A 25,471-nucleotide genomic window follows, 5' to 3' on the forward strand; every position below is an offset into this window, starting at 1 on the left:
TGTATACAATTTGATGAGTTTAGACATTTGCATACACCCATGAAACCATCACCACAATTAAAGTAATAGTCATATTCATCATCTCCAAAAATTTCCCTGTGTCCCTTTGGGTTTCCTGGTTCTGTTTTGTTCAGTGTTTTACAGTAAGAACACTTAAAAACTTGTTAAGAGAGTAGATCTTTTACTAAGTGCACATTACAGTATTGTTGACCACAGGTACTATGCTGAATAGCAGATCTCTAGAACTAATTCATCTTACATAAGTGAAAATTCATACTCTTTGAACAACTGCCCATTTCTCTCTCCCTCAGCCCCTGGTAACCACTGTTTTATTCTCTGCTTCTATGAATTTGACTATTTTAGGTTCCTCATATAAGTAAATTATGCAGTATTTTTCCTACTGTGACCGATTTATTTCACTTGTCATAATCTCCTCCAGGCTCATTGCTACAACTCAATAGTAATACTGATGATAATAATAACAATAATAATTGTTATTAAATAAAAATAAACAAAGAACTTGAATAGACATTTCTCCAAAAAAGACATATAAATGAATATATGTATGTGAAAAGATACTCAATGTTATTAATCATTAGGGAAATGCAGATCGAAACCACAATGAGATCTCATCTCACAGCAGTTAACATGGCTATTCTCAAAACAATAAAAGGTAAATGTTGGCAAAGGTGTGGAGAAATTGGAAACTTTTTTTTATGTTTAAAAGCTATTTTTATTGTGAATTATTTGTTAAACCTTCTTCCTAATTTCTATAAGGTTTTCTTCTCCTTCTAATTTCACAAGTTTTATCATGTATTGGGGATATTAACCCTTTATATGTGATATATCTTGAAAATATTTTCTCCAAATTTATCAAATGTCTTGGATTTTGCTTATGATTTTTTCATGCTTTTGAAAAACTTTTGTATAGTCAAATTTATCAAGTTTTTTTTCTAATTGCCTCTGATTTTACAATTGTTGGACCCCTAGTAGCTACTCTGTTGGACAGAAGTCTGGGTACTTGACAGTTTGACCAAAATTCTGAGATAGAGAAGGAGTGGGTACCCAAATGGAAATATATTGGGCAGACAACAGCAGCAAATATCGATTACAGAAACATCCCAGACTGAGGAGCTCCAGCTCTTCTCCTCCTTTCCTGACCCACACCCACTCTGTCCCCTGTGCTCATTCCGTTCTTTACAAGTGAAGATTTCTAAGACCAAGCTCCCATTTGTGCCAAATGGCCACACAGTACGTACACAGCTGTGCAAAGAAATCCATCAGTCCCTAGAGCGAAACTTCAGTGGGGAACAAAACCAACCCAGAATTTATGTTGATGCTTTTATTACCTGAAGTGTTACAAAAACAGCCAGTGAAATCAGCACTTTGATTCTTTCTCACTGCCCATGAACTGAAAATGCTCTCAATTCTGAATTAACCAGGCCCCATTTTCATGTCCTTTGCATACTTTCATGATCTTAAAAATTGCCTTCAGAAGAGAAAATAGCACATCAATCTGATATCTGAAAGTCAAAAGAGATACCGAACAGTGAAATAGTGTATGTGTGTGAATACCCTGACCTTTCAACATTTAGACTTATTGGCATTTATCTTCTCTTTTCATCTCTAGATAATAAGGCCATAAACAAACAAACAAAAGATGAAGGATGAGTGTGTAATAAAGCAAGGCAGATAAGAAGATATTTAATAGAAAATTCAAAGTTTATAATCAACAATATTCCCATTATAGTAAACGGGAAGTAGAAGTAGATTGGTTATATTCTTGCATCTTTTTAAACCTCATAAAAAGAAAAAATAGGTTGCAGCATGAATTTTTTAGTACAAAATTTGGATAGGATGATATTTTTCCTTTGTTCATACAGTTTTTCCATTTTGCCATAACTTAAATTCAAAATTATTCATGAAAGCTCAATATTCTTTATTTAATCTAATGGAATTTTACATCATTTTTATTCTTTTTTTTTTTTTACTGTTAATACCAACCAGCATGTCTCCACTTCACATTCAAAAAGGAAAAAATGAGTTCCTGAATAAAAATGAATTAAGTGAATACAACTTTTCAAAAGAAAGGACAACCAACAATTATTAAGTACCTGGTCCATGCCTGACATGTATGTGTATGTTTAGGTTTGTGTGTGTTGTATAACTCTTCTAATAATCCCATGAGGTAAATAAGTTTATCTCTATTGTACAGATTACAATACTGATGTATGTGCAAGAATAATAACTAGCTTCCTCAAAGTCCAACAGCAAATAAGCAGCAAAACTAAGACTATAACTCAACTTCTCTGATTCCAAAGTGATGTGTCTAATTTGAAAGCCTGGAGAGTTTCTTTTCAACTTACATTTATATTTTGTCTTATAGATAAATAAATGATAGTGTGAGCCAGTATATTTACATACAGCAAGTACTATTTTAAGGGAAGATAATGTAATCCCATATTCATTACTAACTACCAACAGCCAAATTACACCAGTTCCCAACTGTATTACACACTTACAGGTCCTTCACGCCCCTCCCACCCCCCTGATTTCTACATGGCTTTAGTGGATAGTTTCATGCACAGTGCCTGAGTCCTACCTCAAACACAAACTGCAGCATCTCAGATTTTTCTGGTTCAGGGAGAAGCTGAGAACACAGCTGTAAACTGTGCATAAGCATAGCACAGAATTACGGGAAGTTAATTTTCCCAAGGTCAACTCTCAACTAAGGTTAGTGGGAGTCAAGGAAATCAGACTGACCCTAGATAGAGGAAACCCCTTTGCCCATGGAGGTAACTAACCGTTTTTAGCTTTTCTCCCTTTTCTGCTTCATTGTCCTCACCCTCTCATTTCTGCTTCCCATGATCTTCTCCCAAGCCACTTGCATCCAAATCCTTATTTCAGGATGTGCTTTAAAAGAAACTCAAACTAAGACATAAATGATTCTATTGTTCTATAAAAAAAAAATCAAATCAGACAACACGTAAGTCCCTTATGTAGCAATCTTAAAACTTTGTGAGTCAATAAGATATATGCTTCTTTTCCTCATGTGACAAACCTAGGGAAGGTGGGCCATGCAAAAGCAAACCTGGACACTTTACATTGTCTGGGTAATAATATTTTTGATTTGACACCAAAAGCAAAGGCAACAAAAGCAAAAATAAACTAGTGTGACTACATCAAACTAAAAAGCATCTGCATAGCCAAGGACACTATGAACAAAATGAAAAGGAAACCTACTGAATGGGAGCAAATACCTGCTGGTAAGCGGTTAATATCCAAAATATATAAAGAACTCATACAACTCAATAGCAAAAGGCAAACAATCTGATTTTAAAATGAGCAGAGGAGCTGAATAGACATTTTTCCAAAGAAGACATACAGATGGCCAACAGGTACATGAAAAGAGGCTCAACATCACTAATCATCAAGGAAATGCAAATAAAAGCAATGAGCTATCACCTCACATCTTTTAGAATGGCTATTATCAAAAGACAAGAGATAACAAGTATTGAAGACATGCAGAGGAAAGAGAAACTTTCTGCACTACTGGTGGGAATATAAATTGGTACAGCCACTGTGGAAAACAGTATAGCTGTTCCTCAAAAAATTTAAAATAGAGAACTACCATACGATCCAGCAGTTCAACTTCTGGATGTACATCCAAGGGAAATAAAATCACTGTCTTGAAAAGGTATTCCCCACCATGTTCATTGCAGCATTGTTCACAACAGCCAAGACATGGAAACAACTGAAGTGTCCATCAATGGATGAATGGATAAAGAAAATGTGATATATACATATATACAATGGAGTATTTTTCAGACACAAAAGAGAAGGAAATTCTGCCATTTGTGACAATATCAATCAGCCTTATGCATAAAGGAAAGCATTATGGTAAGTGAAATAAATCACAGAAAAAGACAAATACTCATCTAGTCTAATTACTTGAAATACCATCTCACTTACTGTAAAATCTAAAAAAAAAAAAACTCATAGAGGTAGGTGGTGGGAGGTGAACAATATGGGTGAAGGTGCTTAAAAGGTACCATCTAGTTATGAGAGAATAGTAAGTTCCAGGGGTATAATGTACAGCATGATGACTATAATTAACAATATTATACTGTACATTTGAAAGTTGCTAAAAGAGTAGATCTTAAAAGTTCTCAGCTCAAAAAGAAAAATTTGTAACCACATGAGATGATGGATGTGAACTGAACTTATTGTGGTAATCACTTTGCAATATATACATTCACCAAATGGTTGTATTACACACCTAAAACTAATACAGTATTATATAGCAATTATATCTCAATAAAACTGAAGGGAAAAAAAGTAAAAACTCTCTCTCAATAAGCATGACAAGTTGGGGTAGAACTGAACCTGGTCATAATTGGAGGCAGTTGTTGTCAATAGAGTCTACATGTTTACGTGGATCCTTGAGACCTGAATCAATGTCTGGAATGCACCAGAATAGACATCTTTGATGAGAAAACACCAGCTGGTAATAACCATCATCATATATACAGCCAGCTAGATCCCACCCAAAGGAGGATTTGCACACTTTCTGGCCTCAAATCCCAACTCTTCCAAAACTAGTTGTATGACAGAAAACATGTGCTTTCACTCTCTGAGCCTCAGTGTTCTCATCTAAATAATACTGAAAACAATTAAAGCCTCCTAATTTTTTCATGAGAATGAAACAACACACTTTCATCAGACCATTTTGATTTACCTTATACTCTGTTGTTCATTCCTTTTCAAATCTTTAGTGCTTCCAACTCCAGTCTAATCCCTTAATATTTGATTGCCCCATAGTTGTCTTTTCTATTCTTCTCTTATTACTCCTTTGACGATGTCATCCAGCCTAATTACTTGAAATACCATCTAAATCATCTCTGTACATTATAACATTCTTCTCTAGTGGAAATATTCTATGTGTGCACTATCTAACATAGTAACTATTAACCACATGAGTCTGCGGAGCACTTTAGATGTACTAGTACATGTGGGGAATGGCTATGGTATTGGACAATACCGATCTACACAATGACTCCCAATTTATTACTCCAGATCATAGATCTGCCTACTTGTGATTTCCAATTGGAGATATCAATTAGGACATTTCAAATTCTGCATGTCCAAAACCGAACTGATCTCCCCTGACACCATCTGAGGTGATACAAGCCCACCTTACCAACAGTCCAAGACACAAAACTTGAAGTCATCTCTTACTCTTCCTGATCTCTCATACCCCAAATTGTACCTAGGCTCTGACCAATTTGCACCACCTTCTCTGATATCACCAGGGTTAGAGTCACCATCATTTTTCCAAGAAAACTACTATGATCATCCCCAATTGGGTCTCCTCCCTTCAATCCCTCGCCCTGCCTGAAGCTATTCTTAACTAGGTATCCAAGCTATCCTGTTAAAATACGTCAGACCGTGTCACTCCTTCATTCAACACTATGCAGTGACTCCCAGTATCAGAGTAAAAGCCAAATTATTTACAATGACTTTCAATTCCTGCATGGTCTCTGATCTTCTATTACAAACCAACACACTCACTATGCTCCAGTCCCGCTGTCTTCTGTTGCTTCTTGAACATAATAGGACACACCAACACCTTCTTAGCACCTTTCTTACAGTTGCTCCATCAGCCTGAAATGATCCTAAGCCAGATATTCATTTGAATAATGCCTTCAACTCTTATCCTTCTAGGTTTTGTTTAAAATTCACATTTTTAATGAAACCCAACTAACCATCCTATTTAATACAGCAAATTATCCTCTCCCTTTTGACAATCCTTACCATGCTCTATTTTTTTTCTCTCTCTTTTAACCTGGTGCTTATCACTTAACACCAGTCAAAGCTGATAGAAAACAAATGGTATGCTCAAATGGGGGGAAGGGAGTGAAGGAGCTATTGGGCAAATAAAAGGGAAATTAACTATGAATGTTGAAATACATCAAGCTAGAAACAACAAGACTCTAGTGCCACTCTTGGCTAAAACGGTGAGGAAGGAAGAGGTAGTTTGTTGGAATCTTGAGAAACCTGTAGGAGAGAGCATCTTACAGGAGCTAAGCCTGTTGCTAGATAAGCCTAGCCGTTAGCAACATTTAGACCAGTGGGCCAAAAGAACAGCTCTCATTCTCCTCTCAGGCTCTGATTTCCTTTTGTTGCCTCTCCTTGGTTGAACTTAATTGGAGGTCTGAAGGCAAAAGAGCCCATTGATTCATCTGTAAAACTCAGACTTCCAGAGCTCTGAGCAGGAAGAGGAAAAGATGTAATAAACCTAGAGAAGCAAACTGAGAATATCAATCACATGGACTTCTAATGTACTATATACTTATGTGCCACTGTTATTTTTTTTTTGCCTGTTTATCATCTGTATTTGTGTCCAAAATGTAAACTACACAAGGGCATGAATCTTTGCTTTGTCCGCTAATTGATCCCAAGGCCATAGAACAGTGTTGGGCTCAAAGAAGGTGCTCAAGAAAATTTTTTGGATGATTGAACGTATGAAAATATCTAGAAATTTCCTGAAATATGGTAAAAGCTTAAAATGTGAGTTTTCTTCCTTCCCTTGTTGTCTAAAACCTCAGCCTCCAAACAGCCCTGCCTAATATTGACAGTCGGTTATGAAACCATATAAATTTTACCTCTGTAATAACTCTTACATCCATCTCCTCTTTTCTATTCCCACGGCTCCTCCCATTATTCCAGACCCTCAAGACATCATCCTTGTGTCATAATAGCTTCCTAGCCGGACTCCCTACCTCGAGCCTTTCAATCCCTCTTAATTAACCTGTCTAGACTTCAGTGCAAAAGAAAAAAAATAAAAAAGGAAAATAATCACCATTCAACTGTTTTAAAATTGTTGAATTCATGATATAACTGAAAATTTTAAAATACAAAAAGGTACTAGGAAGAATAAATGACTACTGACTTAAAAATCTTTAGTTCTTTCCCAAGTCTGCAAACACATAAAACTCGATGTGCCCAAAGCTCCTTTCACTTCCTATCTGAAGTATCAACATTAATATAGGTTTCTTTACCTCCAACAATTTGTCATTCTCAAATATATCCTCCTTAAGGCTGACAAAAAGATCTTTCTAACATAGAAATCATGTTGTGTCTCTTCTCTACTTACAGTCATCACTGTGAGGAACACCATCACTGCCTGCATGACAGTATCCAGTTCCTAAGCTGGGCACACAAGGCTCTCCATCCTCCCTGTCCCACCTTAACCCTGGAGCTGAGCCTCGTTCCTAACAACTGAAGTTCCCAGAACTTACTAGACTTCCATGCCCTTACACAAATACTCTTCCTTGTGTCTGGAATTCCCTCTGCTTTCACACACCTAGCTAAAATCAACACATTTTCAAGACTTGGTAACAGCATCACTTCTTTTATACATTGAGAAAAAATATTCTGACCCAACAGGAATACCCCATTGTCATTCTCTCATTGTTTGCAGCTGCTATAGCAACTGTTACCCAACTTGTTTTGTTTCAAGTCTATCACCACTAAAATGTAAATCTTTTTAGGCAAGAGAGCATCTCTATGTTGTGCTGCTTTTAAAAGAAGGAAAAAATTACCTGTGTTAAATTATTCATTTCAGTGATTTTAATCATAGAAGAACTTGGAAACTCTCGAAGTAAGTATCAAACAATAGAGAAAGTCTTAAAATATAACATATCTACTGAAAGAATATAACCACTAATATGATGACTTATGATAATCATTCAACATGGAAAATATACATAATATTGGCACAAAATGAAAGACATAATTCTGTCTACACCTTGATTAATACTATGTAGTATTTGTATAAGCACAGAATCTATAAAGAAAAATTGAAAAATTAAGATATTTTCTATAATTGAGTGGTAATATTTCCTTCTTTGTTTTTTATGTCTGGTTTGTTATTTTGTGCTATTTGCATGATAAATAAAATAAAAAGAAGAAAAAATGATGAGAAAAGCACAACAAAAACACTTCATGGGGATGGAGCAGGGAGTGGGGGAATTGCAAAATGTCCTTCTGTCTGTAAAGATACAATCTTCTTTATATGGCAGTTCTGAAAATATTTGTCAGGTCCCTAAAAGTCAGTGAACCCAGGAAAATTACTTACTGCTCTCCAAAGCCACACACTCAATGACAGATTGACTTGTCAATATCCAAAAAAAGTCCATAATGTCTTGGAATCACCTTCCCACAATTATCCAAGAACAGGCAAACAAGATAAATCAGTTTTGAAACTTCTGGTGTAAACTAGGTCCAGTCTAGAGCACACCTGGGCATCTATTTCATACTAATAAGTCACTCTTTTAAAAATATCCTTCCTTCCTTCACGACTGTCCAAAGAAATTAACACAGGAAATATTTCTGAGGTGTGAGCAAGAAGATATTGACTGAGTCAGGCTGGCCCCAGGTCTATGTCTCATGTTTCTGCTGTCACAGCCATCCCAGCTTCTGCCCAGGCTACCAGGATAAACAGAGCAGGGAAAATTGTATCTTTGGCAGCCATCCCATGGGGTGAAATCCAATACACTGTCTAGAGAGGAGAGGAAGCCAAAATTTACTCCATGCCACTGACTTGTCATTGCTTCTCACCAGCTCATTGAGAGAAATAAAGCTCTCTACTGTACCAAAGAATAGCCTCTGTTCAGCAAATATTTGTCAAGAACCCACTGTGTGCAGGGCCTTATGTTAAGCACTGATTATTCAATTTAGTTGAAATAAAAGGGCATGAGTCAATGATGTTGAGTATCACGTACGTTGCCAAACTACTTCTTAACATGCAGGCAGAGAGCCCTTCCTAGAACATCAGCGCTGAAGCACTCTCATGAAGCCATCTCTGCCGTAAGGTAAATTTATTCTGGCCAAATTATGATCTGCCTCAGTGCTTCTCACTCAGGCTTTGCTCTGCACAACTCAGGGATCCCACAAGCTAGTTGGATTCTAAGTCCAGCCCTTTTCACCTGACTTATATAATGGACTTTCTTCCTTGCTTTTGAACAGAAGGTGTACAACACACACACACACACACACACACACACACACACACAGAGGCACAAGTGAATATCTAGGTTTTTTTTAAATATCTCTCAAAAATATAGATCCATCTTTTTCCCCAGAAATATCTTCCTACATTTAACATCAGGGAATTTTTTATATCTCACCCAAATCTTCATGGTACAACTAAAACATGTTTGTTCTTTTGATGTCTTCAATCAGTAGTGTTGGTCATCACAATTCTTGCTGTAAATGCTGTTTATACCCTTAAATGCAGCTAGCTGTGAAGTCTCCCATATTTTTGTCTACGTCAAACACTTACAAATTCCAGAGTGGGTCTAATTCTCAGTCTTTTAGTTCTCTCTGGACTCATTCTGCTTTAGGTTCTTCCCATACCCAACAAGGTAGAGTAAAACACATCAGACTTAGAGTCCAGTAAAGCCAGGTTCTGATATGAGTTTTGATGCACATTTAATGTGAGGCATTTGACAATTCAAAACATCTGTGGCCTCAGCTTTTCCAGCAAATGGAACAGAGCAAGACTCCTAAGATTCCATTCACTCAAGCTTCTGATTAGCTGATTATTCATCAGTGAGGCTATGCACCCACCCTTAAACAGTAGATTCTAAGACCAATAATTTAGTCAACTCCTAATTAACACCAAATTCTCTTAGTAAAATCCAGTACCTTTACACTCATGTAAGACTTCAGAGTTATTATCCCTGGAAGAGAAAGAGGTAAAATTGGCTTCAGTTCACATTTGAGAATATATGGTTTATTGCAACTCCTTCGCTAAAAGCATCTGAGAAGCAACAAGACCATTGGAGGACTAGGATAGTACTGAGTACATTACAGATACTCAAAAAATATCTGCTCTATGAATAGTGAACCCAAAAGAGGGACAGAGACAGGGAGTGATGGCAAAAAGTGAAAAAAAGTTTATGAGGAAGCTGACAACAAAGATCTCTGTTCACTAATGTACCTCAATGACTAGAAGGGGCCCTACTGAATGAATAAGAAAAGAAATATAAAGCTAAATGATTTAAATAGGAGGTTCTAGGACTTTCCAATATTGTTAAGGGTAGACCCTGCTCCTACTAATCCTTTTCATGCCCCAGAACTAGAGCCACAAAAGTTCCAAATAAATAGATTTCTATTAAAAAAAAACTAATTACCTGATCTACACAACTTACAGTAACAAATACATACTGCCTAGACTAGGGCCTCACTTTAGACTGCCAGATAACTAAATAAAAATAGATCTTCAGAAGCTTGAAAGATAAGACATCAAATTGTCTCCTCAAAGTAGTACAATACAAAACAATACCCCTAATACGGAGAGGGGTAAGAAATCGTGACAGAGCAATGTGTTTGTATAAAAGATCTTGCTTTAATTGAGTACAAGGTAAACCAAACTTTTCAGTCCTCATAATAAAAAGAGACCCATTTTTAGCTTTTAAACATGAAGCAAGGTTTGCAAATTCTTTGAAGGAAGTTTAATCCCTGGTTGAGGTTGTCAAAAATAATTTATACAAAACTCCCCAGGAATGAAGGTCTACTGACAAAAGAAATCGTAGGTATTTTCATTTCTTGGCTTCAATTGGAATAGTGAAAAATCCTAGTGCTGTTTAAAGGGTTAAAAATGTGTCTTTCTTTGAAACAATCATATCATATTTGTCTTTGTAAATATCAAACCAGGATCATTTGGGGATGCTTTATATTTTTCTGGTTTCTTACAATCCTATGGTCAGGTAAAAACAAGTGCACAGCAGGACAAGCCTTTACTAACTGGTAATTACAGAATTGCTCCAGGGCTCAGACAGGATCCCAGATGAAGTTAGACAGCTTAATTTTTATATGAGAGAGGTCCACTACATGTTGAAAAATGTTATGGCAAGGACAATACAAACAGCTGTGTAAGCCTAGAAACTGGAAACAGAACTTTTCTTTAGTATCCTAGTTCAACCAGTATGCAAGGCACCATGAACAGAATTTCTTAAAAACATCATTCCTTTTCCACCACCTAGAATACTTTTGATTTACTTTTTCCAATAACATTAAAGTAAGTCTGTCTCAATGACTGTGAGGCATGGAGCTCTTGCACACTGTTCTCCATGCACGGAATCACTGAACCGTCATTGTTGGGCCGTGCTTTGATAGGCATGAACAGTCTCATGTCCATAGGCCTGGTCCATGGCTCCATTATGGCCAGTACCCCCAGCACGCTGGCCTGCTTTAGTTATCCTGGTGGCTACACAGGACTTATGGATTCTTTTCATGCCCTTGCTCCAATTTAGTACATCTGCACGACAATGTGTTAGGGAAAAGCACAAGAACAGAAGAGGAATATAATGGAAAAGCCAAGAAAATAGGTTATAAGTCTATATAGAAATGCAATTACCACTGAGACTTATGTGACCTTGTCAAAACAAAAGGCAGACTTCAGGTACTTACCAAAGGGGCTAACTGCCCCTTGGGTGTGATCACATTGGTCACATTTCAGTGGAGATGGGAAAGGAGAACTTGGAAGACCAACATCAATCCCTCAAAAGCACAATATTCTGTAATTAGGATTACAAAAACAAGATATCCAGAAGCCACAGAGCTTCTCTTTGTTTTCCTTTCAGTTTTTTTCCAAGATGACCATGGAGTTTAGAAGAGCTCTGTAGAAATATGTAGAAACCCTCTGACACTCCCTTCCTTCTACACACTTTGGCTGGAACACATCATGGAACCACATGTACTCCCCACCTGCCCATATATCCTTTTACCTGTCTGCTATGCCAGTTTCTATTTAGTTAAATGGAAATTCATATCCATTTAGATGTAAAACTTGTAACCAAGCTCTAACAAAGCCATACTCAGTATCAGGGCCCTAGAGTCAGAATGCCTGGGTTTGAATCCTAGCTCTATCACTTACTCGGCTATGTAACCTTGAGTAAATTATTCAAACGTCTTTAAGCTTCAGGCTTCCTATTCTTTACAGCCCTCCCTCCGTACAGGGTTCAGTGGAGTATTCAGGATGCAGTAGACTCCTAAGTGTTAACTATCGCTGTTACTAATGAAAGGTTCTCATGTACGCAGACCTTATTTTTCCAAGACTTTGAAAAGCAATTAAATCAAAGCCGAGAAGGATTCAGATATAATCGGCTTCACTATAATCGGCTTCACTCACATTGTGAAAATGAGACTAAATATAATTTAGTATTTTTAAACTTGTATCTATGTAGAGCTAGGATTAAAAAAGAGAGAGAGAAAGAGAAACTAGAGAACTTCAGAGGCAGGTAAATAGTGACTAACAGTGACTCTCCCTGCACTAAGGGGAAAAATGTGAAGCCAGAAGCCAAGTTCATGTCACTCAGTGATAACAACACTTTCAGACTGTCTTCAGCAAATCATTTGAATTATCTAGAACACTGAAGCCATTTGAAAGCAAAAATATCTTCATATTCACCTTAAAGAGATGTTATGAGAACAAAATGAAGTATATGACATTTATCAGAACGAACATTGCTTTAAAAAGTCATGGTAGAAATATTATGAAAGTCATTCACTGATGATTAAACAAATGAAAAAAAAAACAAAACTAAAGCAAGTGATTTCAGAAGGGAAGATACATAAATTTGCTGGTCACCTAAGAGACCCTGCTGGTTTTCTGTAGCTTGTCATTTGCAAGTCATTTTGGATTATAATACTTTCTATTCTGTTGAGCCACACGGAAGCATCACTTTGGCATTAACACTATGCAAATACCATTTCAGCAAGGTGTGCCACACTAATTGCCACAGTTGTAGGCTTTTGGTGTCTTGGACAAAATGATTATTGCTTTGCTTGCTTCCGTAATTATATGTTTTCCTATTGTAATTTCAGAGTTTATTGAGTAAAACTGTAATAAAAACAAACCTAGTGCATTCATCGTTCAAGAAAAAACAGAACGAGTGAGAACAACAAAGGGCTCAGAAGATTTCAATGGACCCCCTTAGGTGGTAACAAGAGAATCCAAAGCAAAACAGTTTTGCCTTTTAGTAAATGACTAACCTGGCAATGATTCTGACTCTGGTGTCCTGGAAACTGAATGAAGCTTTGCAGGTTTCTCATCTACTCTCAGTGCTTACTTGTGAATATACACTGGCCGTGGTGCTCTTCAGTTGGAGGGACAGTGGAAGATGAGAAGAATAACAATGCCAGGAAATAAGTCAGAAGGAATCAATAAACAATCTGGGAATAGCTTTAGGTTATTTGAGACTATCAAATCATTTGATTATAATACTTCAACCTCCTAGTCGAGACTCATAATATTAGGATTCTAGTTCATCTTAAAAAATGAAAAAAAATGTATAATAGAAAATGAAATTCTATGCTGAGCCAAATCAATGAGCCGTCCTGCTATATATGCTAACTAGTGTACATGTTTAGCTACATTAGTTATAATATTTTGTTAGGGGGCTGAGTATTCATCACAGAGAGTCAGTAAACTCAGTGACCCCATTATATACTCTTTTTATTAAATATTTTCTGCAAGCACATTATTCCCCTTTAATAAGTGATTACAGTATTGCAATATTTCTTGGATGACTGTCATTTTTTTATTCTTCTCATAAAAACTTCTGTACGCTAATACAGTGGGTAAATTTTTTTATTTCCTACCCACTAAATAAAAAAGCTATTGTTAGTGCAATTTGAGGCAGGCAGGATTTATAGGTTGTTTGCCAGCTGTTGAGGTTGCCTACCGCTGGCTCTGGCAGATGTTTGGGCTTCCCTGGCTCAGTTAGTACCACCCAAAACCCAAATCCTCACTGCCTCAGTGTGAATTCCAAGAGATGACACAGAATCTGTACCAGCCAAGTGCGCAGTCATTACCAGAAGCCAGGGCTTCTGTTCTAAAGCCTCACCTGCTCCCTACCCATCAAGGCTGAACAGTCTAGAATTCAAAGGGCCCTGAGATAGGCAAGCAGCCTTCTTGCTTCCTTCCATCCCACCCTCACCCCTACTCCCAAGGCTTGACCCTGGCCCAGGTTAGCCTTCAGTTAAGCCCTGTCTGGCAAAAGACACACTCAGACCTTTAATGACCACTGCTACCAAAAGAGAGGTCAAAAAAGTCCAAGCAAGCAGTCTTTTCTCATCTTCTCCCAAAGACTCTGCCCTCTACAATGGTGGCCCCTAGCATGTGTCCTTCCTGGAACTCTTTCTGCTGATGTAATTTGCAGGTGACTCAGTCCCTCTGCTCTATGGCAGACTTTAATCTCACAGATAGTGCAGGCATTCAGGTTTGAATCTATGAAGATCCCACACTTATCCTTCTTGCTTCCTTCCCACAGAGGTCTCACTTTTGGGCTTTGCTGCTTTACAGTCTCTGTTGTAATGATTCATCTCTGCCTCTGCAGCACAAAAGCAGCCATGGACAATACATAAAGAGATTCATAGAGCTGTGTGGCAATAAAACTTTATTTAAAAAAAAAAGAATGGGCAGGATTTGGCCTGCAGACCATAGTATGTCAACTTCTAGTCTCAAAGGAAGACACACATAATTACAAAACAAAGTTATGGCTACAATGCAGGTGTGCACAGGTCTCAATGAGCGTTATGGGAAAGGATACCTCATTTAGCTTCTGCCATTAGTTATTTGTGCCACTGGTTTGTGCTTCCTACAAGGTAGCAGAAAGAATGAGAAGTTTGCAAAAAAATCTAAAATTAATGGATAGATAGATTCAATGACTGTGTCAATTTTTTGAGCTTCTTTTGCCTTATAGCACCCTTGGTTCCAAATAGTTAAGCTGAAACAAAATCTTTATTATCATGTCATTTCATTCACCTAGAAACGTATAACCTGCAAAAAACTGAAGACAAATATAATGAAAGATTCTATTTGCCATGATTCCCAAAATCTGGTCTATTCCTGGTGGATCAAGACAACAAGCTCTCAAGAACTAACTATAATAGAGCATTTTGACACTGCAGACCTGAGTTTTGGCTATAGTAGAATCTAACTTTGGAATCAAAATATGTTCAGGAAGAAATATGGTAACGCTACTAGATAGTATAAAAACATTTTTGAAGTTGCTTATATGCAAAACCTTGTATTTTTTTAAGTGAGCATCTTTGGCTCATTAAAATGAGTATCTTAGAGAGAATAAGATTTGGAACACAATTCACAATGGTAAATACAACTGCTGACTGTTTGGCTTTGTATAATTATACTGGAAAAATAGTTTGTCCCAGCAGCTGTCAGAATTGTCTGAAGTGTGGGCATACGAGACTTTTGCATAATGCTGTGTACATGTGAGCCAGATGCTTCTTCCTACTCTCAAGCTGCATGTACCCCCAGCCCTCCAGTCCTGAGCCTAAGCAGCACAGTGACAACAATCAAGACCGTCTCAACTGCAATAAAAACAATATATGGTATTTATCCCTTATTATGTATTTTCCCCTGTTCTCCAGATAAAATTGCAGCTTCTCCCAGAAAGACAGAGCCAATGCCTATCACCTAGAGGAGGTCTGACCAGTCTCAGGAAGAAACTAGACATTTGCTTTTCTTCTTTCTCCTTCCATCCCTCAGCCAGAGGCCTGGTCAATTCATTGCTAGTTAATGCCCGTTACTTAAGTGGAGACAAGGGAAATGAAATAAAATTAAGCCAGAATCGGTCTCATTTCAGCAACTTGCTTAACCCTCTAATAAATGTTGCTAATAGATAAGACAGAAATGACTGCCTAAATGAACATGCTTAATGCTCCTGGACTTCATTGCCTACGTTAGCTTAGTATGTGAGTAATATAATCATAAATTGGACATAAATCTTGAACACTGCAGAACTCTCAGGAGCCGGCTGGAAGCTTAGAGGATCACTCGACACTTCTTGGTAAACAGATACCTTAAGGTTTTTGAGAGTCTATGCGTGTAATACCATGCTACCTAGCAGGGCTCAAAAATACCCATTGCTGAGGGGTAAGAATTCATTAAAACCTTCTCAAATGAAGGTTAAGCAAAACAAACAAACAAACACACATACACACACGTGCAAAAACTTCTTTTTTTTTTAATGTTTCAACACCTCAGAAAGAGGTTAGCATGGCTTTAAAAAAAAAAAGTAAGGATTTAAATAAGCCATTTCTTAGATGTAAAATGGTGTCTCTTATTTTGTCTTCTGCTGCCAATTTCCTTCAGACCCATCATAACTCTAGGAAGAATTATGAGAATCAGTTATAAAGCTGGTAAAAATTGTAGCCATTGTGCTAACTCTGCTTCTTTCACGATTAAAGTGATTTTCAAGGCGTACCATAGAGAAGGTAGAGCAAAAACAGGATTGGTTAGGGATGTAGGAATACTTTCGCAGGAAGATAAACTAGAAAACCTATCAAGTTTACCCAATTCTTTCTCCTGGGATTGTTTCCTTTCCTAAATACGATGTCGTATTTTCTGCTTCCTTCTGCTTTGCTTCCACCATCAAATCTAACAGATAATAACATCCTTCTCGCTAGCAGGAGAAAAAAAAAATCTAAGTTAGGAACCAAAGACATATCAAATCTGTTGATAGAAATTCTCCTGCTAAATAATGATGCCAATAACTACTCATTGAATCTAAGCCCAGAGAACTCCTAGGAGTGAATTTTTTTCTATGCTAATGCTGCAGAGTATCTTGACAGATTTTTAATTCCTTGTGCTAAAACAATCGCTCATCCACACCTCTATAGCACCAACACTGAGAATGAAATACCAGTTCCCAGCTCACTGCAGCTGTCCCTGTATGCATCTTTACGGCTTTACTCCCACAGCTGGGAGACCTCCTGGCAAGACCCTAGCTGGAAATCAGATCCTGCCATCCACCTGAAGACAACCATCAGCCAACGGAGCACAGGGGGGAAAAAAACACTCCCTAAGCAGGAGGTGCTTTGCTTATTCATAGGAAACCAGGAATTCAATTTCAGGTTTGTTGCTATTGGGAAGATTCAATAGACAAAACACAACATAAAACAGAATATAAACAAATACCCATATGAGATTCTAATTCACATTTTCATCTATCTACTTGTGGAAAGAAGGAGAACTGAAGATGAGAAAGAACACTTAAAGCCAAAGAATGAGACTGTAATGACTCCAACCAGGGTCTGCATCGGGACAGAGGGAACAGCATGTGCAAAGAACTAGAGACAACAGAGAATTAGAGGACACAGAGCTTGAAAGAATGCAGGGTAGCTGGGGGTGGGAGAAAGAAGAAGGGTGTGGCAATGGACAAAGTATGAAAAGAAGTAGACAGCTGTTCAATTTAAGAGGTTAATGGTTACCCTACGGGATGCCATGGAAGTATGAAGCAGGGAAGTGATATGATTGAACCTACCTTTCAGAAGACTTGTGCTAACTACAAAGGGAAGAGAATACTGAACAGGGGAAAAACAGGAGGCGAGCAGAACCATGAACAGAATACTGAAGTCACACCACTTTCCCTCATCCTCTGAATACGAGACAGGAAGATTTGGATAGTATAGGAATACAGAAAAGTTCTGCCAGGAGGAGCACTCAATGCTGATGAAAGAAAAGTGTATTTGTCTAGTTTATGGTCTGAAGCATCTGAAATACCTGAACATTTCTCCATCCATGACACAGTAAGGATCTATAGTCAATCGTAACAGGGGAGAACATATCTGACTCCATATTGGATCTGTTTCTTTTACTTTAACCTTTGTATTCTATTGCTTCTGCTATAAGTTAATCATTAAAGGAATGTTGCCTGTAAGCTTAAATTATGCATAATGGCCCATCCCGGGAACTGTGCCTCCCAGGTAATCAGTGTTTAGCTAAAATACCTTTGTTTAGCTCACAGGAAACATCCTGACCAGGCCCATCTGTGAATGACTGCAGGAAGGAGGAAATTAATACATCCATCCCCTCTCGAGGCTGATGGGAAACAGGAAATGTTTGACTTTACTCCCTCCCCTTTTAGTATAAAAGAAGCTGGAATTCTTACTCAGGCAAGATGGTTCTCTGGGAAACTGGTCCACCATCTTCTTGGTCTGTTGATTTTCCAAATAAAGTCACTGTTCCTTGCCCCAACAACACATCCCTCGATTTATTGGCCTTTCATGCGGTGAGCAGTACAAGCTTGGACTTGGTAACAACTCAGAATAGAAACAGGTGCCATTATCAGAACCTCAAGAAATTTAAGGCACTTGAGTTGAAGGTGCTGGAGAAGAGCCAAAGAGATGGCTGGAAAAGTAAAGAAGAGAAGAGGAAATCACAAATGGAAGAGATTCTCAAATTTCCATCTGAAGCCAACTCTACGGGAAAGGTGATCATAAGAGAAACATGAAGAAATGCTGTGGCCCATTCTGTGGGGATTTGCTTATTCCAGTTTGGCTAACATTGAGACTTTCTTCCTAAAAATGACTGTATCTGTCCTCTCTTCCAAATTTTGCATGCTTAAGTGAGGAGCTAATCTAGGGATAAACGTTGAGACTCAGATTAGGGTATTAGCAGAGGAAAGGAGAGATGTGAATATGTTTTAATATGTTTCCTAGTTCAATTTCATAAAACTTGGTGATTAGTCAAACATATGGATTTTGAGAGAAAGAAGAGTTAACTGTGCCCTCCTGTTTCCAGTTTATGATATGAATTGGATTTTAGTGCCATTCCATAAAAACTGCAAAACAGGTGAGAGTCAAATCTGTGAGAGAAGATGATGAATTTTTCCTTAGTTACACTGTAAGAGAAGTACCTAGGAGACAACCAAGTCAAACTATTCAAGGGGGAATTTGATATGTGGGATAGTGTCCAGATGTGAGGCTTCTGATGAAAGCATAAATTTAAGAACAATCAGATATATAAGGAGTTGTATTGTAGATATGGGATTAGGGATTGCAGAGCCATTGGAATGGCTCTGATTACTCAGGGAGGTTGAATAGGATGCGGAGAGAGAGGAGGGGAGGGAGGAAAAAGGAGAGGAGGAAGCCTAGAGAAGAATCCTGAAAAATACCAACATTTTAGGGATTGGCAGAGAAAGGAAAAACATGCTAAGGATCAAAACAGAGGCACCAGAGAAAGGTAGTACAAAAGCCAGGTAGCATGGTATGTTAGAAGCCAGGGAAGAGGCTTTTCAGGAAGGTAAGGAATGCTGCTGAGAGGTCAAATATGGTAAGGACTGACTGTCTACTGAATTTATCAACAAAGAGGTCATCACTGACCTTGCCAAGAAAAGTTTCAATCAACTTGTAGGAGCAGAAGTCATATTGCAGGAGGTTGAGGACTGAATGAGAGAGAAGGAGACAGCCAAGTACCAGGAACTACTTCTTGAGGCTCTTGGTAGGTTCTTGGGTGCCTAATACATATACAAGCACATGCTGAATCATCAATAAATACTCATCCTAAAGTTATATTGTGCTTCAAGTTATTACATGTGTGTCTAATAATTTACATTTATAGCAAATATAGCTCAGATGAAAGACCTCAAAAGAAAAGACAGACTGCCTGTCCAACAACTGGTTAATCATAACCCTGGATAAATTAATTTTTTAAATAAGCAATCACATTTCCAAAGTTCCCAGAAGTCTACAGAAGTAGAAGAGGAGAGGAAGAAAAAGGAGGGACTGAGAAGGCTTACGTGTCCCTCCCTTTAGACAAATATTAGGGTTTTGTTACCCTCCCTGCATGTTAATAAATAAATGAGCCCAAATCCCCCAAGCATCCCATCCTGCTCTGGAAGCTGGATGTACTGATTAAAGCCTCAAGTCAGTTTTCTTACTCATTGGTGTCACATTCTGAGGGGTTTCCAGTCTTGTCATTCTCATGATATGAAAAAAAGCAAGGATCTGTGAAAAGAAGCAAGGATCTACGGGTTCCTCCTTTAGTAATTGCAGTGATTTACATGCCTTCTGGAGAGACCACAGTTTGAAAAAGCATACGATGAAATAAGTACAGACGCACCAACTTGGCAAGGTTCATGGAATACTCTATTTTAAAAGGCTCCCCTCTGATTATCTGCAACAGAAAGGAAGACTGTTTATCCTGTCATCATTTATATCCCTACTGTCTTTATGGCTGCCCTGCTGGTATAATAGGCTGCCTAAGACTCACATTTATTATGAGAGTACAGAGAGAGACATTTACATTCAAACATACCTGACTGGAATTATGTATAATTCTGTTCTCCTGTCTATATGGATTTTTTTTTTTCTCTCTCCATCATCAACTTGCAATTTTGTCCACACAAGGCCAGGCGTCTCGGTGATGAATGGGAGAGTCAGTCAACCACTCAGCGGCTTTGTTTACACTGAGTATCAGCAAGCATCTGGACCATCAGCTGAAATCTGCCCTTCTCCATCTTTTGCTGGTTGCTATGCAGGCACAGCCCCTGTTTGTTTTGAAACAAAACTAACGAGTTGCATTTTCCTTATTTTTCTGTAAAATGTGTATGATCCTGACAATAAGCAGATTGGGACACAGTTTGAAAGGGGAAAAAGAAAAGGGTTTTTGTTTTGTTTTTTTCTCTAGTTCTCCCCATTGTTCTCTTATCCCTAGACACGATATCTCTGTAAAACTATCCCTTCCATATTGGTAGAGTGTCTGTGTGTTTCACAATAACTGTATGAAGGAGCAGGGCAGAGATTACACACTGACTGATATAAAACCTTAAGGTCAAAAAAAAAAAGTGACTAGCCTAGAATATTACAGAGGTGTAAGTGGCAGAATTAAAATAAGAGCACAAGAGAAGTCAAAAATATCCAGCTGAAATTTCTTTTCCCCAAAACAAACTCCAGGATTTCAAAAAAGGAACACTGAAAGGTTCTTTCCAGTAAAGATTTGGCTAGTTGATCAGACTGGATTTTCTTCACACTGGAAGGAGCAGTAACTCAACTTGAGTGGAATCAGCATACTTTGCAAGTGTGGGTTTTCCTATCCTGACTACAGGATCTATCTCCCCTCACTCCCCCAAGAGCTTACACAGTGTTTGATCCACTGACACAGGATCCCACGTACTTTGTAACGATCAGGTGACCAGGCAGTCCACTGGTGCTATCACTTACTGGACCATCTGGAAGATGCTGACCTCATAGAGCAATGGAATGGCCCAGCTCAAGCACAGCTCAAGCACCAGCTTGTACATAGCACCCCGGGAAAATGGGGGCTCTTCCTCCAGAATGTTATAAAATACCCCAAATCAATGCCCTATTAATGGGGCTGTCTTTCCCATAGGTAGAAACATGGATCCAGGAAACAAAGGGTGGAAACAGGAGGGGCCCAGCTTACTCTCACTCTCAGTGACCCACCCACCTGAGGAATGTGTGCTTCCCTCCCCCTCAGTGCAGGGCTCAGCAGGTTTAAAACTTCTGATTCCCAGATAGGAATGCTTCCACCATGGGACACAGCAAGACTGCCATTGAACATTAAGCTAGGGATGCTGCCCATTCACTTCATGTTTCTTCTATTAACAGACCAGTTGGCAAAGAAAGGAGTTATATCCTGGCAGGCGTAACTGGCTTAATCATTCGGAAGAAGTACGACTGCTGTCATAGAACGAAGGTATGGAAGAACGTGCTGGCTCACAGATGAACTTTATCAGTGTCTCTCTGGCACAGTTTTGATTGTAAATGGGCAAATTCACAGCCACATACTGTGAAGAACATATTATCCGAGGCCCAGAACCCACAGAGATTAGAGTCTGAGTCACCCCCGCAAGTAAGCCATCTGGATGAAGAGGTGCTAGCCAAACCTAAGTGGAATCTAGAATGATTCGTAGAAGAGAGAAATGGTAAATTGTAGCCTTGAGACCAGCTGAAGCAGCTAGAGCTATAGCTCATCCCACTAATCTTCTCTTGTCATTTTTCTAGGAAAAGCCCAGGAGGATACAGGGGGAGCTTTCCCAGAGCTATATGAAAGTTACAGCAACACGAACGGTGCGCTGTTGTGGGTGCTGTGCTGTCCTGTCTAGATCAACCTCAGGACTCAACTGACCACTCATTCCCCACCTCCTGCAAGTGTTGGCAGCTGATGGCTTTCAGCTGAGTTTATCTTTGAGCCTCACCGTGGGCTGAAGAAGGCTATCTAAGCTAAAGAGAGCCTCTATCCTAAGTCAAACCTCCACCCTCCAGTATCCGGAGGAAACTCACATCCAAACATGTGAGTATACAGGCCTAGCTCTTCTGTTTCTAATTTTTCCCTCAGAGAATTCCCGTCATCCTCTCACAGGTCTGGTTCCCAAGAACACTCTCAATAAACTCCCAAAGTAATCTCATTCTGAGTATTTTTCCCAGGGAATCCAACCTGCCACATGGAGTATTAGATTAGAAAGATATAAATTAAAAAAATTTAAAGTATGCTGCTATATCTATTTGTCCTCTCTATGCAAAATATCCTCACCCAGGATACTTCAAGCCCCAAGGCCACTTCAGCGTAGTATATTGAGAAGAGAGCTTGGGCAAAGTAAGCTGGTTTAAGATGAATGAATGTCTTCTGAATCAGATGCAAAAAGCCAAGAGAATCACCTCAATATTTGAAAGCAGTGAAGATCATGATCAAAGAAAAATGAAGATAATCTATGAAATATGCATGACAGTGTGTTTAATTAAAGAATTACTTTGTTCACGCTGAGCAGAACTTTATTGGACAATAACCTCTTGGCTTCATAAGGCTCTGTGAAGCTAAGAACGAGCAGGGAGGGGACACATGAGAATAAGCTCACCCGTGGAACAGGTGGGTAGGCAGGTAGCTGAGTAAGCAGGGACTGACATAGGCAGATGTATTCTCTTTGAATTCCTGCCTTCTATTTCTTCAAAACAACTTGCATTTTGCAAAAAAACTTCCAACTTTTTACATCTTTAATACTTTTTAAATATTTTTTTCAGATTGCAAATAAATTACAGTAGTTTCATGTGTTAACAAGCTAATGCTGATCTTTACTGAAGTGTGATTGTTTTGCACATTTTAATTTGATTTGTGGCACTAAATCTTTATAACAAGTACTGATGGTTTAGAGTATTCTAAGGGAAACATTTTCTTTTTATTTGAGGTGGGGTAAATCCGTCCAAAGATGCTCCGAGGGCAGTGTGAGGTGCTGGGAAAGCACAGGGCTGGGGCTCAAAGATTTGTGTTCCTGTCTAGTTCTGATGCCCTCAAGAAGGCACTTCACCTCTCTAGACCTCGGCCTCTTCATCTTTGAACCAAATGAATAGGATTGGATGATTTCAAAGGTTCCTTCCCCTAAGGTACTATGAGTCTGATGTTATAAAGTCACTAAAATGTCCTGCTAGAAAAGCTTACAACCCTAGTATGTGTATATTCAGCCCTAAATGATTTTCTTTTGAGGAGAAACAATCATTGCAAATAAAATGAATTAACATGACACATGGGATGTGGAACATTTAAACTGAAAATGAGGGAGCTAAAATTCTGATGCCATCCGTAGACACCTGCAAGTTCAAAAGGCTCAAGCTTGGGAAAGAACAGCATGGGTTTCCGCCGATCTCCTCTCAGAAAGACCTGGTGGTAAGTAGCACACCAGTGTTCTAGATAAAGGCTGAATGGCGGCAGGCACCATGGGGTTGGAGCACAAGAATCCCAGCCCCCTCCAAAAAAATAAGCCTCACAGATTCAAAGTCCTCAGTTTCCACCACTTCCAGCCTCCTTCTCTCAGCCTACCTCCCCTAGAACACACAGCCCTGAAATTCAGTGACGAGGGGCAGAGACTTTAAGTGGGAAGGCAAGGGAAGAGCCTCTGGATGAGAGAAAAGATCTCGGCTTCAAAGAATCCAAAACCCAAGCCCCTCAGACAACTCAGGAAAACTGGGTTCAGACTTTCAGCCCAGCTTCCAGTGACAATAAGCCCAAGATCCAAGAGCGGTGCGTAGCAGTGTATTAGCCAAGATGCTTTTCCTTTCTCATACCCTATCCCCAAATTTAAAGTGTTCCTGACTAAAAAGTGACAACATAGGAGCCATCTGCTCTTCAGTGTACCCACATTAGCAGTATTGGCCATGCTTTCCTTTTCAGGACACTTAAGTGAGATATGCAGAGCTGGCACTTAACAAAGTGGAACTGTTTGGGTCTGGTGTCCCCAGCCCCTCTATTCCATAGCCTCCTCACTGTTCCTGACATTAGATGTCCCCAGTCCTCCTGCAGTCTCTTCCATTTCTTCCCCTACTCAATCTTCCTCTTAAATCAATTTGCTTGAAATCCTTAAATATATATGTTTGCATATCTATCCTGTGCACGTTTTAACATTGATCAAACGGCTTAGAACAAACAGATGAAACCCCATTACATAGAAAAGACTGTTTACAGACTTTTTTTAGTGTTGCAAGATCCCTGAAATTCCATCACATAGACAGTCACCGACTAAACTTACAGACTTGCTTTAGATCGTTTATATCCCTTCTGTTTATTTGAATCATAATGGGAAGTCTGTTCCTCTTCATATCAAAGATGTTTTTAGAATCTAGGAAATGTTACAAATAGGAACCAACCTCCCATTTGCTGTATATAAGACACAGCTAAGAGCGAAGTTTTCTGGAGACATATATTGAAAGTGGTAGATCATAGAAATTGATATGACAACACGGTGGAATTATCTTTTGAGTAAAATAATAAAATACTGGTAGAGAATCTATCATTTAGACATTAAATTTAACAGATATGTAGAAAAAGCAGAAAACTAAGCTGCCAAATGACAGAATAACCCAACTGCCTGAGTCTTCACAATGTTAAGCTGACTTTAAATATGTGGGAGGAAAAAAATAGAAAAGATTTAGAAAAATTTCTCTCAAATAAGCATTAAATAAATGGGCTATTTAAGGAAAACCTCAGGCCTGAAGAACAGTGACAGTTTAAACTCCCTAACAATACCAGGAGCAGTGACAAAGGAGCTTAGGGCTTCAAATTTATTACAGGTATCATCGTACTTGTAGAGAGCCTTCTGAGAGTGAATAGCACGTAGTATTCACATATGAAAATGCCTAAATCTCTCTCTCTTTTTTTTTTCCATCTGCTCACTGCATAGCCAAAATAATCACTGCCTGCGGGTGGGCAAATTGCATGACTTCTAGAGCCAGCGGTCACATCCAGACTGCCTCCATAGCTGAAATTTTGGACAGAGCCTACAGACCATAACAAGGCTCAGCCATTGTGCTTAGCACTTTTAATGATTAGCAAAGCTCTCATCAAAGAAATGCAGAACAGCAACTTGGCCAACAGAGTCCTTGACAGAAGCACCTCCAAGCTGTAGTGATTCTATCAGTTAGTTGTGAAGCCTCTAACTAAAATCATAAAATATGTTATTCTTATTCCAATAAAAGGTGATAATGTAGATTAACTTTCTAAAGTATAAATTTATTTTACAGGAGACTTTGCTGTAAGTCAAATTATTAAGGTAGTTCTTTTTTTTTTTTAAATGATGGAAGGTATGCTCATCAGTTTTACCCAAATTTGTTCTACTGAACAGATGTTCCACAGAGGAAAACACAGTTC

General features: G+C 38.6%; 2 long non-coding RNA genes across 8 annotated transcripts; one reads left to right on the forward strand and one right to left on the reverse strand.

Annotated features, from left to right (window-relative positions):
* Positions 1 to 1,334: 1,334 nt before the first annotated feature.
* On the reverse strand, positions 1,335 to 21,025 carry LOC140685684 (uncharacterized). 5 transcript variants are annotated; one of them, XR_012059002.1, is made up of 8 exons: positions 20,954 to 21,025; positions 20,132 to 20,363; positions 19,755 to 19,990; positions 19,198 to 19,331; positions 17,985 to 18,223; positions 16,387 to 16,496; positions 13,063 to 13,166; positions 1,335 to 1,523 (listed from the first exon to the last, which is right to left on the reverse strand). It is a non-coding gene; the product is annotated as an uncharacterized lncRNA (long non-coding RNA). The 5 variants fall into 5 exon arrangements; XR_012059003.1 differs by lacking the exons at positions 1,335 to 1,523; positions 13,063 to 13,166 and adding exons at positions 16,043 to 16,199; positions 17,824 to 17,872; XR_012059004.1 differs by lacking the exon at positions 16,387 to 16,496.
* A 64-nt stretch (positions 21,026 to 21,089) lies between these two features.
* Positions 21,090 to 23,105, forward strand: LOC140685868 (uncharacterized). 3 transcript variants are annotated; one of them, XR_012059307.1, is made up of 4 exons: positions 21,090 to 21,205; positions 21,445 to 21,532; positions 21,841 to 22,129; positions 23,019 to 23,105. It is a non-coding gene; the product is annotated as an uncharacterized lncRNA (long non-coding RNA). The 3 variants fall into 3 exon arrangements; XR_012059306.1 differs by lacking the exon at positions 23,019 to 23,105 and adding an exon at positions 22,374 to 22,705; XR_012059305.1 differs by lacking the exon at positions 23,019 to 23,105 and having other exon boundaries at positions 21,841 to 22,244.
* The last annotated feature ends 2,366 nt before the right edge of the window (positions 23,106 to 25,471 follow it).

This window comes from Vicugna pacos, chromosome 15, assembly GCF_048564905.1.
Source record: "Vicugna pacos chromosome 15, VicPac4, whole genome shotgun sequence".
In the NCBI taxonomy this organism is placed as follows: domain Eukaryota; kingdom Metazoa; phylum Chordata; class Mammalia; order Artiodactyla; family Camelidae; genus Vicugna; species Vicugna pacos.